Below are 17807 nucleotides of genomic sequence, written 5' to 3'. Positions count from 1 at the left end.
AGACATCATGGGGAAGAAAGCTGGTCTGGTGGTAGCAAGCATGAATTGTCCCCATTTGCCAAGCAGGGCCTGCCCTGGTTTGGATTTGGATGGGAGACTACCTGTGTGAACACTGTAAGACATTCCCCTTAGTGGGAGGGGGCCGCTCTGGGAAGAGCACCTGCCTGTTTGAGTGCAGAAGGTCCCAAATTCCCTCCCTGGCAGCATCTCCAAGAGAGGGCTGAGAGAGACGCCTGCCTACAACCTTGGAGAAGCTGCTGCCAGTCTGTGTCGACAATACTGAGCGAGATGGACCAAGGGTCTGACTCAGTAGAAGGCAGCTTCCAATGTTCATGCAGCCCAACATCCTTCCTCACAGAGTAGCCTGCCAACCACGTGTATCTGGGAAGCCCCCAAGTTGGGGGAAAGGGGGCAATCAGCCCCTCCCACTGGTTTCCCCAGCACCTGGTGTTGGGGGGCATGCCCCCTCTGCTCCTTACAGAACCCCCCAGTATTGGGATGGGCAAGCTATACAGCAATTTATTTCACAGCTATAGACCAGATGTGGCGAAGGCAAAAAAGGTGCTCCCCTGAAGAACACACACAGGACACTGGCTTGAAGGCCAACCGGCACAAAGCAAATTTAGCCACCGCTGTGTCCTGATTATACCCAGTGTCGTTTTCCTTGCTGCTTTTAGCCTTTGGCAACCCCTGCACCTTGGCCAGGCCAAGGTAATCACATTAAGACGGGCCGAACTGTAGAATGGATGCCTAATGAGAATGTTATATCCGACGCTGGGACAGTTCCCCTTTCATCACCCTCATCAGCATTCCTGGAAGTTGCAGGAATAGGAGGCGGTGGCTGACATCCAGACTGAATTACTCGTGAGTAGTCTTATGGAAATTAAGTCAGCCTTCACAGTCTGGATGTCAGCCACTAGAGACAGAGACAGAGACAGAGGCCGTATATGCACGTAATGCAGAACCGCGGGTCCAACAGACCCACGGTTCCACTCCCCATCCCCACCTTGCTGTCCGAATTTGGACGGAGAGCAGTCTCTCTGCAGTCAGGGAGACTGCCTAGAGGAGAGGGAACTGGCTGTGTGGGCTTCCTTCTTACTTGAAGGACAGTCTGCACAGCCAGTCACAGCTGGAGAGAGGGAAAAGCTGTCTCCCTAGCTCCGTTGTCAGGCAACACAGCCTACAGTTCCACATTCAGACGTAATGCCGGCTGCATTCAACCTTGGGTTGGGGTGGCAAAACTCACTACAACCCAAAGGTTCAAACTGGAGTTACAACCAAGCAGAACCTCAGGTCGCTCTCCGCACAGAACTGGCATTCAGATGGGGTGCCCTGTTTTTAGATGTACAGGTCTGGCAACCTCTGACCCCTTCAACTCCGGTTTTGCATAACGTTATGTGCGAATGCAGAGAGAGCGAGAGTGCAGCATAATCTTAGGATGTCTGTCTGCAACTGCAACTACAAACCAGTTTGAATCCAGTTTGATAGTTGTGCCCCACCACTCAAACCAACAAAAAACCAGAAAAACTGGGATCTGGTGCATATATTAAAAATCTGTTGGCCGTAGGTTGTAACAAGATTACAAATATACCGTCTTTATCTGAATCCAAGACTAGGTTTGTTCCAGGTTCTTTGATGTTAGAAAATGGGCGCGTTATCTTACATTCGAAGTCCCCTTCCTTTGGGGTAAATGCAGGGATAACCTGTATTTAGAATAAGAATTAATTTTAATATAATCATAATAATTTGTTTTATATTGTTTGTATTGTATTATGTATTTTAACCTGTGATTTTTAATATTAAAAATTGTACACCGCCTAGAGACGTACATATCAGGCGGTATTAAAATATGAGAAATAAAAAAAATAAAATAAATTGAACCTTTATTTCTAAGGGGGTTGTCTTAAATACAGAGTCATCTTCTATATGGGTAAATATGGTATACAAACAGCCCATTCGCACAATCAACCCAACCTGGATAGGATAGGGCTAGCCCAGGTAGGACTGGTCGTGTGAAGCCCCAGGATCACTCCTGAACCCACTGCTCCTCTTCTGGGTAGCCCTGATTGGCTACCGAGGTCTAAAGTGAGGTGGGAGGATAAGCGTGTGCCTCCTCCTCGCCAGTTGTGTGGAGCTCTGTGCTGCTGGCAGCCATCTTTATCATAGAGCTAGGGGGATGGAGCAGCCCGGTAGCACAGAGCTTCCCCAATGCACTAGGCTGCTCATGCAGTGCATTGTGGGATAGTGGAGGACCCCCAGCTATCAGTTGCAGCCTTGAAGAATGCCACTGCGGCATTCGTGTGGGCATGTGAGCAGCAGAGGCTCAGATCATGTGCGGGGCGGGAGAGCAGGTAGGTTAGGAACACAGGAAGCTGCCTTATAGCGAGTCACACCCTTAGTCCGTCTAGCACAGTATTGTCTACCCAGACTGGCAGCGGCTTCTCCAAGGTTGCAGGCAGGAGTCTCTCCCAGCCCTGTCTGGAGATGCTACCAAGGAGGGAACTTGGAACCTTCTGCATGCAAGCAGGCAGATGCTCTTCCCAGAGCGGCCCCATCCCCTCAGGGGAAAATCTTACAGTACTCACATGTAGTCTCCCATTCAAATGCAAACCAGGGTGGGCCCTGCTTAGCATGCGCGCGCGCGCACACACACACACACACACACACACACACACACACGGTCCCAAGCTCAAGACCAGCTCTCCTCCCTCGCCTCTCCTCCAGCCTGCACCCGTCAGTGAGGAAGGGCTCAATGTTTCACAAAACTGAGGTTTTCATCACTTCTTTTACGACGTGTGGATAGAAAATAAGAAAGGGCATGATTAACTACCTTCTTAAGAGAAAACTGTATCAGTCATCAGACCCACAGTCAACTGCATGCACAGCCAGGAAAATTCTCCAGTTGTTGGAAGCTGCCCAAGAAAATCTCGTTGCTGACCTAAGAATCTCTTTATCCCGCCGGCCAAGAGAAAATTGATCTTCTGGAGATCTGACCAAAGTTTCCCCTCCAACGAGGGCCCAAGGATTTCTTGACAAGTCGATGCTGTAACGAGGCAGTGAGGGAAACAACCTCTCTTCACCTCTTCCAGCAAAGGCAAGAACAAAAAATCTTATTGCAATCCATTAATACAACAACAACAAATATTTATATTTATATACCGCTTTTCAACAAATGTTTCCAAATCAGTTTACATAGAGAAAGAGAAATAATAAATAGACAAGACGGCTCCTTGTCCCCAAAGGGCTCACAATCTAAAAAGAAATGCAAGATAGACACCAGCAACAGCCACTGGAGGGATGCTGTACTGGGGGCGGAGAGGGACAGTTACTCTCCCCCTGCTCAATAAAGAGAATCTCCACTTTAAAAAGGTGCATTGCGAGGAAACAACCCCTCACCCTGAGGTATGCAGTTTACAGCTCGCTTTTCTCCAGAACGGTTTGGGTCCTGTAAAGCCGACAAAAGCAGCATTTAAAAAAAAATGTTGGTTTAGTCATAAAATAAGCGAGGAGGGTGAACATGCTCAGGCAAAAGAAGAATACTGGAGTGTCAAGGGGGCAGTTTTGCAATCGCCCGTCCGACCACAGCCAGGGTTTAGCACAATTCCTACCAAGCCCCATTAATGTAATTGACTTTTAATGGCGTCTCCAAATCGATGATGTGAATGTTTTAACAGGGTTCTTAAAATTGGAACAAAGGCTCACCCTGCCGCCGAAGTCCGCACGACAAGGAGGGGCCCCAAGGAGACAGAAGCTTATGCAAGTCTAGAAAAGCAGGCGGAAGAGAGGATCAGGCCAGGAAAGCGGCATACATGAAAGCGGCATACATTTAAAATTGGCCCATGGGTGCATAGGAAGCTGCCATAGCGGGTCAGACCCTGGGTCATTCTAGCTCAGGATTGTCTACACTGAATGGCAGCAGCTCTTCATGATTCCAGGCAGGGGTCTCTCCCATCCCTACCTGGAGATGTTGCCAGGGATTGAACCGGGGAGGGGACCTTTTGCATGCAAGCGGATGAGCTATACCACTGAGCTGTGGCCCCATCCCCCAAGGGGAACATCTTACAGCCCTCATATTTAGTCACTCATCCAAATGCAAACCAAGGGAAACCCTGCTTAGCAAGGGGGGCAATTCATGCTCACTATCACAACACTGACTCTCTGTCAAGCTAACTGGCTGGCCACTGCATGCATCAGGACGCTGGGCCAGATGGGCTCTTGGCCTGATCCCGCACAGCTTTCCTTGCGTTCATAGGAGCCTTTCCTTGTCCAGACTCCCCATTTTAATTGCACTCAGACATGCAAAACCAATGCCATGATTTATGTGCCCATCTGGTGCGACCAACCCTATTAAGGAACGCTCTTGCTAAGAGGAAGCTGGCCTTCCCTCGTTAATTTTCTTTTCCCCCAGGCAGCCAGGCTGCAGATTCTGCAGATAACACTCTCCAATATTGTCACAGGTGAAATGCCAGCCTTCTCCCCCCCCCACTTTTCTCCCCACAAATTAAAGAAAGAGCAGGGAGCGAGAGGCAACCAGGAAGCTGTTAACAAGCACAGGACACAGAAGCCAGCGGGGGGGGGGGGATTGGGAAAAATGGTTCTGTCAGATGCCCTCCGCACAAGCGGCTTCTTCTCCTCCATGTGCTGCATAATGACCATTTATTTATCTGCTCACAGCCCAGGAAGCCACAACATCTAGAGAAACAAGGGGTGAGAGAGAAGCACCCTTTCTGACTGTTGAATCCTCCTTGGCTGTTTGAGCTTAAGTAGGGTTGCCATGTCCCGCGGAACTTAGGGTAGCCCCCGGATTCCTGCTCCTCCACCCACCTGCTGAATTCCACCCGAGTCTGCACGGATTTCAAATGCACTGCCCGGATTTTACTCCGGATCTGATCATTTGGGGAGGGCAGAGGGGGAGGGGAAAGTATGCAAATCTGTTGAATAGATAAACAAATAAAATGCAACTTAGTTGCTGCATAATTGGCATAACATGCACATTAGGCCACCTGGATTTGGCACGCTTGAAAATGGCGACCCTAAGCCTAAGGCACAATTCCAGCTGCAAGAGGGTCTCCCTGCAGACATGTCTCCCTGCGGACACAGGCAGCAAGAGAGAGGCTGAGAAGGAGGGCAGAAATTGCAAGCGTCCACCCCTGGCAGCCCAAGAGGATTCTTGGCGCGCTCTGGACCCAGTGGTGCCTCCTTAGCACTCGCCTCCGTTCGGTTTTGGAATATCTTCATTTCCTTGGGATACGCAGCCCCTTTCACGACTTTGATGCACAATCAGCATGCATTATTCACCAGAGCCTTGTCTTACAAGGCAAGGGATGTGCAGGCGTGGCTGTCCCGATCTGTATTTATTCATGCCGCGGAGAAGCAAATAAAAGCGGCTGTGTAGCCGCCAAACTTATCGGTAGCCCCTTTCACGACTTTGATGCACGATCGGCATGCATTATTTATCCAGCCTCGTCTTCAAAGACAGGGAAGAGGCCCTGAAAAAAATCTGCATTTCTTCATGCTGTAAATACAAACGATTGTGCTTGATCTTATAGAAGTTTTTTTATCATTCACATGCCAATGAAATGCCTATCGCCCTGCCCCACAGCTCAGGTGACCCACGCCTTTGCCGCCCCTATTATCCAGCCCTGTTGGGGCTCTTTGCCCACAGAAAAAAAATGGAGTGTTAAAACCTAGTCTCAAGCTTTAGATGAGGGGAAGAGAGCTGGCCTTGTGGTAGTGGGCATGGATGGTCCCCTTTGCTAAGCAGGGCCCACTCTGGCTTATATTTGGATGGGAGACTACATGTGAGTGCTGTAAGATGCAGGTGAAACTCGGAAAATTAGAATATCGTGCAAAAGTCCATTAATTTCAGTAATGCAAATTAAAAGGTGAAACTGATATATGAGACAGACGCATTACATGCAAAGCGAGATAAGTCAAGCCTTCATTTGTTATAATTGTGATGATCATGGCGTACAGCTCATGAAAACCCCAAATCCACAATACCAGAAAATTAGAATATTACATGGAACCAAGAAGACAAGGATTGTAGAATAGAACAATATCGGACCTCTGAAAAGTATACAGTGTACTGTGCTTGATTGGCCAGCAAACTCGCCTGACCTGACCCCATAGAGAATCTATGGGGCATTGCCAAGAGAAGGATGAGAGACATGAGACCAAACAATGCAGAATTGCTGAAGGCCGCTAATGAAGCATCCTGGTCTTCCATAATACCTCAACAGTGCCACAGGCTGATAGCATCCATGCCACGCCGCATGGAGGCAGGAATTGCTGCAAAAAGGGCCCAAACCAAGTACTGAATACATATGCATGCTTATACTTTTCAGAGGTCCGATATTGTTCTATTCTTCAATCCTTGTCTTCTTGGTTCCATGTAATATTCCAATTTTCTGAGATTGTGGATTTGGGGTTTTCATGAGCTGTACGCCATGATCATCACAATTATAACAAATTAAGGCTTGACTTATCTCAGTTTGCATGTAATGCATCTGTCTCATATATCAGTTTCACCTTTTAATTTGCATTACTGAAATTAATGGACTTTAGCACGATATTCTAATTTTCCGAGTTTCACCTGTATTCCCCTGAGGGGATGGGGCCATATAGCTCAGGGGAAGAGTATTTGGTTGCATGCAGATGGGCCCTGGTCCAATCCCATCTCCATGTAGGGCCAGGAGAGACCCCTGAACTTGAAACCGACCGTGGAGAGCTGCTGCCGGTCAGTGTAGACAATATTGCACCAGATTGACCAGTGGTCGGACTCAGTATAAAGCATACGTCTTTATATTTGGACTCTATATGTATTTGCTTGCATGCAGATGGTTCCTGGTTCAATCCCCTGCAACATTTCCATGTAGGGACGGGAGAGACTCCTGCCTGTAACCTTGGCGAGTCGCTGCCAGTCAGTATCGAGTAGACAATACTAAGCTAAATGGACCAAGGGCCTGACTCCGTATAAGGCAGCTTACACTATGCTCCTATTAGATGTAGCTCTAGCAGCAGAGTTGCCGTGATCTCTGTGGCTGCTCCCACACACCACTCAAGGTACCATGTTGGAGAAATTCTCCTGTAACGTTAGGGTTCTTTAGAGGCAGGGGCCACATTGTTCCGTCAGATCCAAAGCTTGATTGAGCTCGACTAGCCAGGTCTCCATCAATCACTGGGGAGAGAGGGAAGAACCCCACAAAAAGGTGCTTACAGATGATATACCGAAGCCTTGTCCTTTATGCAAAGAGGGTAACTCCAGAGACACAGCAATACACTGTCCGTCTTCCGACCAGCGGTGACCAAATCACGGTTAATTAATCAGATACTTTTCTCTAAGGCTACTGTGCATGCTTGACCTTGTATTACAGTAAGAGCATCCAGGTTCCAAGTTCTCTCCCTAGCAGCATCTCCAAGATAGGGCTGAGAGAGATTCCTCCCTGCAACCTTGGAGAAGCCGCTGCCAGTCTGTGTAGACTATACTGAGCTAGATAGACCAATGGTCTGACTCAGTATATGGCAGCTGCCTATGTTCCTAAGACCACTGCACATTGTCCGGGATCTGCCCCTGCTGCATCTTAGCACATACCAGACATAAAGGGAGTCAGGCCTTTTCACAATACTTGGGTCCAAATCCCGCAACTCCCCCAACAAACATCACATGCCTTTTTGCGACTCGAAGTCCAAGTGAGCTCCCGCTTATCTCCGATTGGAGTGAGTGAGCGAGCTTCTATACCAGGCCTGCACAACAGAAGCCCAGGGGTCAGATCCGGCCCGTATGAACCTTTTTATTGGCCCCAGGTAGGGATATATCACCCTACAGTATCTCGAAACTGCCTTACAGCGCCATCCTATGCATGTTTACTCAGAAATACATCCCATGGTGTACTGAGTGAAGCTTACTCCCAAGTAAGCATGACTAGGATTGCAACCTGAAGAGGACAGTGATTTAGGGAAAGGAAAGAGCATTTATTTGGGGCTGGCATGCAATCCAAGTCCCCCACTGACTTGGCAGGGATAAGGCCTTTTTTCTGGACAATATCCTTGGTTAGAAATTGCAGGTCCCTTAATGGGGGAGATCAACAAGGAGCTATTACTTTTTAAATATTGTCAACAATGATTTTAATGTAATGATTAATGTGCTGAAAATGGACTACGGCAACCCATGCAGTATGACATGGGTGGTCCCCACAACAGAACACTTGTTGTGTATTTTGAACGCTCCTGTTTTCATACCCACACAAGTCTCATAGGAAAGGAATCCCTGGAAGAATCCTCTCCCCTCAAGCAGGGTCGGCTCTTACCAGTAAGCAGATGATGCACCACATCGGGGCACAGTCTGCAGGAGGGCATTGAGCCAATGAGTCGGGGCGTTGCTTCCCAACTGCGAGGCGCACCTGTGCAGTTAAGTCTCTTAACTGTGCAGGCACTCCTCGCAGTTGGGAAGCAATGCCAGGCCAAGCAGCAGGCCATGACATTGCTCTGATATCTTCTGCCACCGGGGGGGTGTAGAAGGACACACACGCACCCCCGCAGCCATCCCCTCAGCCGTGCAGCGGCTCGAATTGGTGGGAGGCGGCGAGAAGAAAATGGCCCCAGACGCAGTGATGATGGAAGAGGGAGGAGGAGAAGGAAGCGGCCGGCGGCCTCATAAGGGAGCCTGGAGAAGGGCGGGCGAAAATGGCAGGGAGGGAGGGAGCCCGGTGGGGAGAGAAAGCGCTGTCGGGGGCGGGGGAAGCTGCATCTGGCAGGATGTGGATGGGGACCTCCAGAACAATGGGGAACTGACGCTCTCTGTTTCTCGCCAAGACTGCTCCATTCTCTCTCTCTCTCTCTCTCTCTCTCTCTCTCTCTCTCTCTCTCTCTCTCATTCAAGCCAAGACTGCTCCATTATCTTAAATACCCAGGGCCTAAGCTGTGTAGGGCTTTATAGGTTATAACCAGCACCTTGTATTTTGCCCAGAAGTGTATTGGTAGCCAAATAGCTCTTTAAGTATAGGAGTAATATAATTATAATTATATTATATACATATTATGTACATAATTATATTATATACAATGTTATGCACATAATTAAGTAAAATCTTTGTGTATTAAATTTTGAATACACACTAATTGTAATTATTTTGAATTTTTATTTTTTACTAGGGGGGGGGGCGCTCAACAGAATGTTGCATCAGGGCACCAGATCCCCGAGAGCCGGCCCTGCCTCAAGTTGCTACGTGCGGGGATGGATGTAACCCTCAAGAGCTCCTCTGCTGAGTTCAGCAGTCTTAACACCACCCTGCCTTCCTAGTCTGAACATCCAATTTTGGAGGAAACTGACCAAAAGATTTAACTCTCCCCAGAGCACCATGCTCCTAGGCTGGGCCTGCCAGGCCTTTTGGGAAATCCACCTCTGGCTACCTCGTTCCTGCAAAATTAGACGTTCGCATCCTACAAGCATGCAAAGGGGCACCTAGGTCAATTTTGGAGCCTGGACCTAAAGGCCTTTTTTGGAAGCTCCCCCTTTCCCTGCAAATTATGCATCATCGCGCTTGGCTGGGCAACCACACCACTTGGGACAGACTAAAGAGGATTGGGGGGGGCAGGAGCTGTGGAGACCCTGGAGGTCCAGGGGGGAGAGCACCTCTGCAAGCATGGACCCACAACCAAAGGCTGCAGCATATACAGGTGTGCACGTGTTACCTGGGCCGGGGGCTGAGCATGGTGGAAAAATAAGCATTAGCAACTGCGACAGGAATCCCTGCTGTAACTTGGGACTTATTTCATATACACCTTTTCTTTTGTTTTTCAGTGTTTGGGGGGCTTAGCGGGGGAAGTGGTGCTCAGCCCCAGCTCCTTTTCATCCTGTGTTGAGTGACTTGAGGGATATTCTTCAAGCTAAGAAATGTCCGACTCTTTTTATTGGTCCTCCTTCCCCCCACCACTGAGTTTCATTAGCTCCTCCCACCTTGCTGTCTGTTAAGCACCCCCTGAATCCACCAACATTCCTCTCCATTGAGTTAAAAGCTTGTGGGGGGGGGTCCCCTTAGGTCCCTTAGAGTTTTTCTCCAGATTTTTGTAAAACTGACATATCTACGAGTTACCCCCAAATCTGCCGATCCCCTCCCTCTTGCCCACAGGTGCTTTCGTTATGCATCCATAAGGATCATAACCTTGTTGTCTGTTAAGTGCCCTCCAAGTCCCGAACATTCCACTCCACTGAACTACAATGGGACAGTGTTGTTTTTTGTTGGGCGTGTGTGTGTGTGTGTCAGAGTTTTTTCTCTGCATTTTTGTAAAGCCAAGCTATCTGCAAATTACCCTGAGTCTACTGATCCCTCCCTCTTGCTCGCAGGTGTTTTGGTCATGTATCCATAAGCATCATAAAATTTCCAATTCTTTCGGAGATAGAAGATACAATCTGAACCATTCCCATTGCCAGCTTGCTAACCTTCAGTTGTATACTTGGCCTTCCAGGCCACAAAAGGAACAACACAATTCAGGAGAGGCTCTGCCCCATTCATCCAAATTCAAACAGCAGAAACGGACCTATGAACAGTCAATGGAACGGCCGCCCAGTTAAAAAATTCTGCCTTCCCCCCTCCTCCATGCCCTTCTTCAAAGTGGCAAGTTGACATCAAAGTACGGCGCGCTACCACGGGACTCAGAGAAAGGCATTTTTAAAATTCACAAACCAGAGGAAAGATGATAATCTGCCCAAAGAGAGAGAAGTCTATTTGTCTCTCTCTCTCGCTCTTATGAGCAGCAAACTAAAAGGCTTCCGCGAAAGTCAATGAGAAGCCAGCACTAAGCATTTTGCTCCGAGAACTTGAGCACGTGCTTTCTGGAACAGGAATGGGAGTCGTTTTAGGCTCCAGTTTAGCTCAATACCATATTGATCCTGGCAGAAGACATCAGAACCCTTGATTTATTTTCTCATTAACAAGTTTTAATGTCTGGGTTAAAATGCTGATCATTATGCTTCCGCAGCAGCCAAGCACAACTAGTTACAGGATTTGCACCAGGTGGAGGGTGAGGGAGGAGAGGAGAGCTGGTCTTGTGGTAGCAAGCATGACTTGTCCCCTTAGCTAAGCAGGGTCTGCCCTGGTTGCATATGAAAGGGAGACTTGGTGTGTGAGCCCTGTGAGATATTCCCCTAAGGGGATGGAGCTGCTCTGGGAAGAGCATAAGATTTCAAGTCCCCTCCCTGGCAGCATCTCCAAGATAGGGCTGAGAGAGATTCCTGCCTGCAACCTTGGAGAAGCCGCTGCCAGTCTGTGAAGACAATACTGAGCTAGATAGACCAATGGTCTGACTCCGTATATGGCAGCTTCCTATGTTCCTAACTTGTCGGAATAGGTTTCAACGGTCTACATCCACTGGGGTCTACATCCAATGACTGGCCGTATAGGAAAAATAAATTAAATAATACACATGTATATGACAGTTTCCTATGTCCCTAGAATGGGGGGTGGGATGTGCACAAACCGGTTCGACTGTCCTTTTAACGACCACCAAACCAGTTCAGAAGTTTCAGCTAAAGGTCAGCAGTGGTGGTGGTTTACCTCTAAGGTTCGAGGAGGGTGCTCCTACACACACTCCCACTGCATTTCCCCCGCTGGCACTGTCCTTAAAACTGGTCCCGTGGGGCAGCTGTATACCCTCTTGCTGCCCCAATGCACATCAGACCATGCACACCCCTAAAAGGGAGTACTAGTATAGGGGCCAGTCTCAGAATGGCTTTGAAAGAGGTCATAGGGTGTTAGAGAAAGGACAAGGGAGGGAAAGAGGATTAACAGAGCACCTCCCTGGGCTACTGCCAGCCACAAGGACTGTGAGAACCAGAGCTGTTCCTCTGGCCAAATTTGAGAGGCGTGCCATCCACATGTGTGCATTTTATTTTATTTTATTTTATTAAATGAACATAAGGCTCTGTTGGAGATGGGACTCCATAAGTATCAACTCTGAGCACTCATGATTCCTATTGTCCGCTAGGGAGACTGGGAGTAAACGCAGAGAGTATAGGATTGCCCCCTTCTTCTCTCTTACTTCGGTATCTCTGCTCCAACCCTTCTATGACTAGTAGACGGATACTATGGGGAAACTCCTTTCTTCTTTGTTCTCTCTGTTTCCTCCTCCTTCACCACCACCACCACAGGGTAGTTAGCACATCATGCAGGCTTTTCTGTCTAAGGTTGTAACATCTTAAAATAAACCTTTATTTGTTTCAGATCTTAAGCAATTGTCTCCAGATCGGGTTTCCTCTGCTGAATAAGGGGTTGACTCAAATTCTCCCCTACAGAATCTTCTCTGTTTGTGTCTCCTGAGAGAGCAAGCTTGGTTCTGTATTGCACCAAAGCAATATTCCTTCCACTCTATTTCCTCTTTGCTGTTTGAAAACATTTTTATTTATTTTTATTTCTCTATTCTTTGGGAACTTCTGTTGGAAAATGGTATATAAATATTTGTCTTCACCATCGTACACCATCTCTCTCCCGCTGCCAGTGACTAACCAGGAGAGAGATCTTGGGGTCATGGTGGACAGCTCATTGAAAGTGTTGTCTCAGTGTGTGGCAGCTGTGAAAAAGGCCAATTCCATGCCAGCCAGGGATCATTAGGAAGGGGATTGAAAATAAAAATGCTAATATCATAATGCCCTTATACAAATCTGTGGTGCGGCCACATTTGGAATACTGCATATAGTTCTGGTCACCATATCTTAAGGAGGGCATCGTAGAACTGGGAAAGGTGCAGAAAAGGGTGACCAAGATGATCAGGGGCCTGGAGCACCTTCCTAATGAGGCAAGACCATAATACCTGGGGCTCTTTAGTTTGGAAAAGATGCGTCTATGGGGAGACATGATTGAGGTGTACTGTATAAAATTATGCATGGAGTAGAGAGAGTGGACAGAGATGTACAGAGACATTTTCTCCCTCTCTCACAACACTAGAACCAGGGGTCATCCCATAAAACTCAAGACCGGGAAGTTTAGGACTGACAAAAGGAAGTACTTTTTCACACAGCATGTTATTAATCTATGGAATTCTCTGCCACAGGATATGGTGATGGCTACTAGCATGGATAGCTTTAAGAGAGGCTTAGACAAATTCATGGAGAACAGGTCTATCAATGGCTACTAGTCTGAGGGCTACAGGCCACCTCCAGCCTCAGAGGCATGATGCCTCTCAATCCCAGTTGCAGGGGAGCAACAGCAGGAGAAAGGCCATACCCTCAACTCCTGCTTATGGGCTTCCTAGCGGTACCTGGTGGGCTACTGTGTGAAACAGGATGCTGGACTGGGTAGGCCTTGGACCTGATCCAGCAAGGCTGTTCTTATGTCCTTGTGTACTGCGGAATGGGGGACCAGGACCAGATATAGGTCTGGATGCTTGAAGTTCAAGGAATGTTCCATGAAAGAGACAAGATTCTTATTTAACACCACAGGATTGCGAGAATTGCTTTACAGGAATATAGTTATCCAAATGATCAAGTCAGCAGGTGGCATCAATGCCCATCTGGCGGCTAATAACTCAGCAACGGAGCATCTTGTGCCATTAGCTGGTAATCCTCTCCTTATTGCTGGGTTCAAAGGCTGGTGACGGAACCATGTGGGTGAAGGAGTTTTGTTCACAAGTCCAACAAGAGCAACAGCTGAGTAAAATAGATAAGACTAGCTGGGCCAGGTGCAGAGTATCTGTGCCTCCAGCCGCCTGCCCCACCGCCACCACCGCCTCCTCCCACCCCCGCACCCATCCACCGCCATTTCCCCCATTGCTGTTGCTTTCTCTCCCACCCCCCGCCTGCACAGCTTCTTCTTCTTTCCCCTGCTCGCTGGGCTGCCTGCTGGCCAGCCACCATCAACACCTTCTTCCCCGCCCGCCATCGCCGCCGTTTTGCCCGCCCGTCCTTCTGCCCATCCTGTCTCTGTGTATTCCCGCCTGTGTGCTGCGCAGCCTGCCGCCATTTTGTCTTCTTGCTCATCCTGCCACTGCCCGCCCACAGTTTTCTTCGGCCGTGGCCACCACTGCCATTTTTTCCTCTCCCACCCGTCCTGTGGCTAGCCTATCTGGCAGCTCTCCGAACTCTCGCGAGAGCTGCTACACATGGAATTAACCACGGGTGTGTGTGTGTGTGTGTGTGTGTGTGTGTGTGTGTGTAGAGAGAGGGGGGGAGAGGGAGAGAGAGAGAGAGAGAGGAGGAGGAGAGAGAGGAGAGAGGGGGGAGAGAGAGAGGAGGGGGAGAGCGGAGAGAGAGAGGAGGGGGAGAGCGGAGAGAGAGAGGAGGGGGAGAGCGGAGAGAGAGAGGAGGGGGAGAGCGGAGAGAGAGAGGAGGGGGGGAGAGAGAGAGCGCAGCAATATAGGAAGGTCCTGAAAGGTATCACCTCCTACTGCGCGGGAGGAGGCAATGGTCAACCCCTCCTCTATTCTACCAAAGAAAACCTCAGGGCTCTGTGGGCGCCAGGAGTCGACACCGACTCAACAACACAACTTTACTTTAGGTAACCAGAAGAAAACCACACGCATGCAGACGCACACCCCAGCAGGGCCCCTAGACTGCCTATCATCCCGGCATAATTTTATAAACAGTGGGGCTGTTCACTTGAACAGTGGTCAGGCGGGCAGTGCGAGAGGCAGGGTTCAACCTACCTTCCCCCACATGACCCTCTGCAGCCCGGGCAGTGCGCAAGCTGGGCGCCCACACGGCCAGCGCTGCTGGGAGCAGTGCAGATGATTCTCCGCGCAGTTCCCAGTTACGCTGGCAACTAGAGGCTGGGGCTCGTTATCCCTGAATCCCACAGTACGCCGAGTGCCGAGCACACAGTGCCATGGGGAATTCCACCAGGGGATAGGTGCTCTAGGCGAAAAGCTAGCGCTGACACATAATCCTGGATCCAGGTTTAAGGGCACATTTACACCCTTAACCTCAGCTAAGAGCTGGGCTGTGGTGTTGCGTTTGGCAACGCAGCAGCACCAGGATCTGCACAGATCCCAGCGGGATCTTAGCCGTTACCTTGTCAGAATTCTCAGCTCATTATCTTGTCATAACTGTGTTTTGCAAAATCTAGCCCGTCCTCAAGCCTAGGGAAGATCCAGTTCAGGGCTGCTAATTCATCATGGGGAAGTCTAGAAGAGTGCACTCAAAAGCAAAATCTCCGATGCAGTCCTCCCTTCAGAGAAAAATCCAGACTCTTAAGGATGAAGTGCTCACGCCTGCATACACTCATCGCATATTGAGTGCAGCCTCATGAAGCCTGTGTGAATGAGCCATCAGAGATCCATCACCACCACCAGCACTTGCATGACAACTCAGACCACACTTTTTAAATGGAGACCGTTCACACTTTCAGCTAAGAATAATCAAGTGACGTGCATGTATGTGTGAGCCAATCATAAATGTCCTGATCTTTCAGCTGTACAGGGGTGGGGGAAACAGAAATAGGCAGCGTCTTCCTTTTTTTGCTCTTGTCCTTGCAAGTTTAAATGGCAGGCACAAAAGTTAACGGTGCTGCCTCTCCCCCGCCGAGGGCCTCTGGAAGGAAATGTCACTTTCTCCTGCTGCCTGCCTGGTAGGACGCCCATGTACAAGACAATTTCAATGCAACCCAGCTAGAATCACCAGTGGAAGCCAGAAGCCCTGACATTCGCCGTCTTGTACTTCAAAAGGAGCCTCGTGTTTGATGACAGCAACAAGGCTCCTTATTACAGCTGTCTAATCAAACTGCTATTGTGCAATTATATTCAGAGATCAAACAGCATTTAGAGTACACAAAAGCAGCAGCTAGCAATAAAAAATGTCCCTGTCGTGCCAACAACACTGTATCTTCATTTATGATCACTGAGACAGCGTTTATAAAAGCTTTCCACTGTCTTTGGACAAATGACCAGCATCTTAAGTGCAAAACAGAAAAAAAATCAAGGTATTTGGAATATGTCCCCAAGTGACCAGTTCTCTGTCTTTGGAAGGCATCGAAATAAAGTGTGAGAAACACATCCCTAACATTCAGCAGACAACCAACTGGAAGGTCCTCCAACACACTCACGGCATTTCCACAAGGGTAGCAACCATGCTGTCTTTCATTATGCATGCATACATATGTGAAGGCACAGTCCTTACTGTGCCTGAATCCATTTGGAAGAAGTAACATGCAAATCGGTTATAGCCTCATCATCACAAAAATCTTAGCCAATTAAATGTCTGAATTTTAACTCAGAAGTTCACAAGCTTGGTTCCCCAGATATTCCTCGAGTACAACTACCATCACCCTCAGCCACAATCCCACAGTGGCTGGGATGATGAGGATTGTAGTCCAATAACATCTGGGTACCCAAGTTGAGAACCTCCCAATGGATAAATCTGCATATAAATGAAACCATTCTGAAGAGGGAAAGTACCCTTTTTATTCAGACCAGTGATTCATGGAAATGTTATATTCCTTCTAAAAGCATCCCCTCCAAAGCAGCCCCTAACAACTGTAATTTTTTTTTTACAAGTACATATTTTTAAAATAAATATTTTTTTAAATAATTGTTGCCCAATTGATCTGGGACGTCTCTTTAGTCAATCGAAGTGTTTCCAGTTGATTGATCTAACTCAAGGGTTCCCAGCCTTGAGACTCCATATTATTTATTTATTTATTTATTTATTTTTATATCCTGCTCTTCCCCCAAGGAGCCCGGAGCGGTGAACTACGTACTTAAGTTTCTCTTTCACAACAGCCCTGTGCAGTAGGTTAGGCTGAGAGAGAAGTGACTGGCCCAGAGTCACCCAGCAAGTCTCATGGCTGAATGGGGATTTAAACTCGGGTCTCCCCGGTCCTAGTCCAGCACTCTAACCACTACACCACGCTGGCTCTCTGTAGTCCATATGTTGCTGGACTACACAACCCATCAACCCCCCTTGGCCATTAGGCCTGGAGAGGATGGGAGTTGGTCTAACATTATCTGGGGAGCCAAGGCTGAGGATCCTTGACTTAACGAATTAACAAAAAAGTTACAGACTTACAAGGTGCAGTGGACCTGGGTCCTGCACCTTTTGGGTCCTTTTTGGGGGTCCTGCACCTACAAGGTGTAGTGGACACCTTGACTGGTAGATTCTGGGTGCTGAGGAAGCCCCAGAATGAGAGACAGTCAGTCAATCTGAGCTATAGAACACGATCCACATGATGTTCTCCTGCATGAGCTCTGCTGAAATGAACATGAGGCATGCCACTAACGGGCAGTGCCATCTGGATATGCCATCTCAGGCACCAAATTTAGGTCCTCCTAGTTTACACTAGTCAAGAACTGTGAAGGCCTGTGATGGGGGAGACGTAACTGACACACAGCCACCCACCCTGCACAAACTCACACACAATGCAGCCAAAAATACACACCCCAAAAACCCTGTTAAAAGCGTAACGCCACCAATGCATTTTCTATTGTTCAACAACAACATTTATATACCGCTTGTCAACAGAAGTTTCCAAAGTGGTTTACAAAGAGAAACAGCAAATAAATAAATAAGAGGGCTCCCTGTCCCGAAGGGCTCCCAATCTAACAAAAAACAAAAGAGAGACACCAGCAACAGCCACTGGAGGGATGCTGTGCTTGGAGTGGAGAGGGCCAGTTACTCTCCCCCTGTTAAATAAAGAGAAGCACCACGTTGAAAAGGTGCCTATTTGCCCAGCTAGCAAGACAAACGTTCACAGTATACAAATACGAATAATTATATACCGCTTTTCAACAACAGTTCCCAAAGCAGTTTACATAGAGAAATATAAATAAATACATAAATACATAAAATGGCTCCCCTGTCCCCAGAGGGCTCACCATCTAAA

The 17807-nt window shown here is 48.3% G+C and overlaps 1 protein-coding gene across 2 annotated transcripts in view; it reads right to left on the bottom strand.

Annotated features, from left to right (window-relative positions):
* Positions 1-17807, bottom strand: part of CACNA1B (calcium voltage-gated channel subunit alpha1 B) — a 288951-nt gene that overhangs the window by 248423 nt on the left and 22721 nt on the right. The gene's annotated exons all lie outside the window — the stretch shown is intronic.

The sequence above is a fragment of the Hemicordylus capensis genome, chromosome 17, assembly GCF_027244095.1.
Source record: "Hemicordylus capensis ecotype Gifberg chromosome 17, rHemCap1.1.pri, whole genome shotgun sequence".
Classification (NCBI taxonomy): Eukaryota; Metazoa; Chordata; class Lepidosauria; order Squamata; family Cordylidae; genus Hemicordylus; species Hemicordylus capensis.
This window is presented reverse-complemented; position numbering and strand designations above follow the sequence as displayed.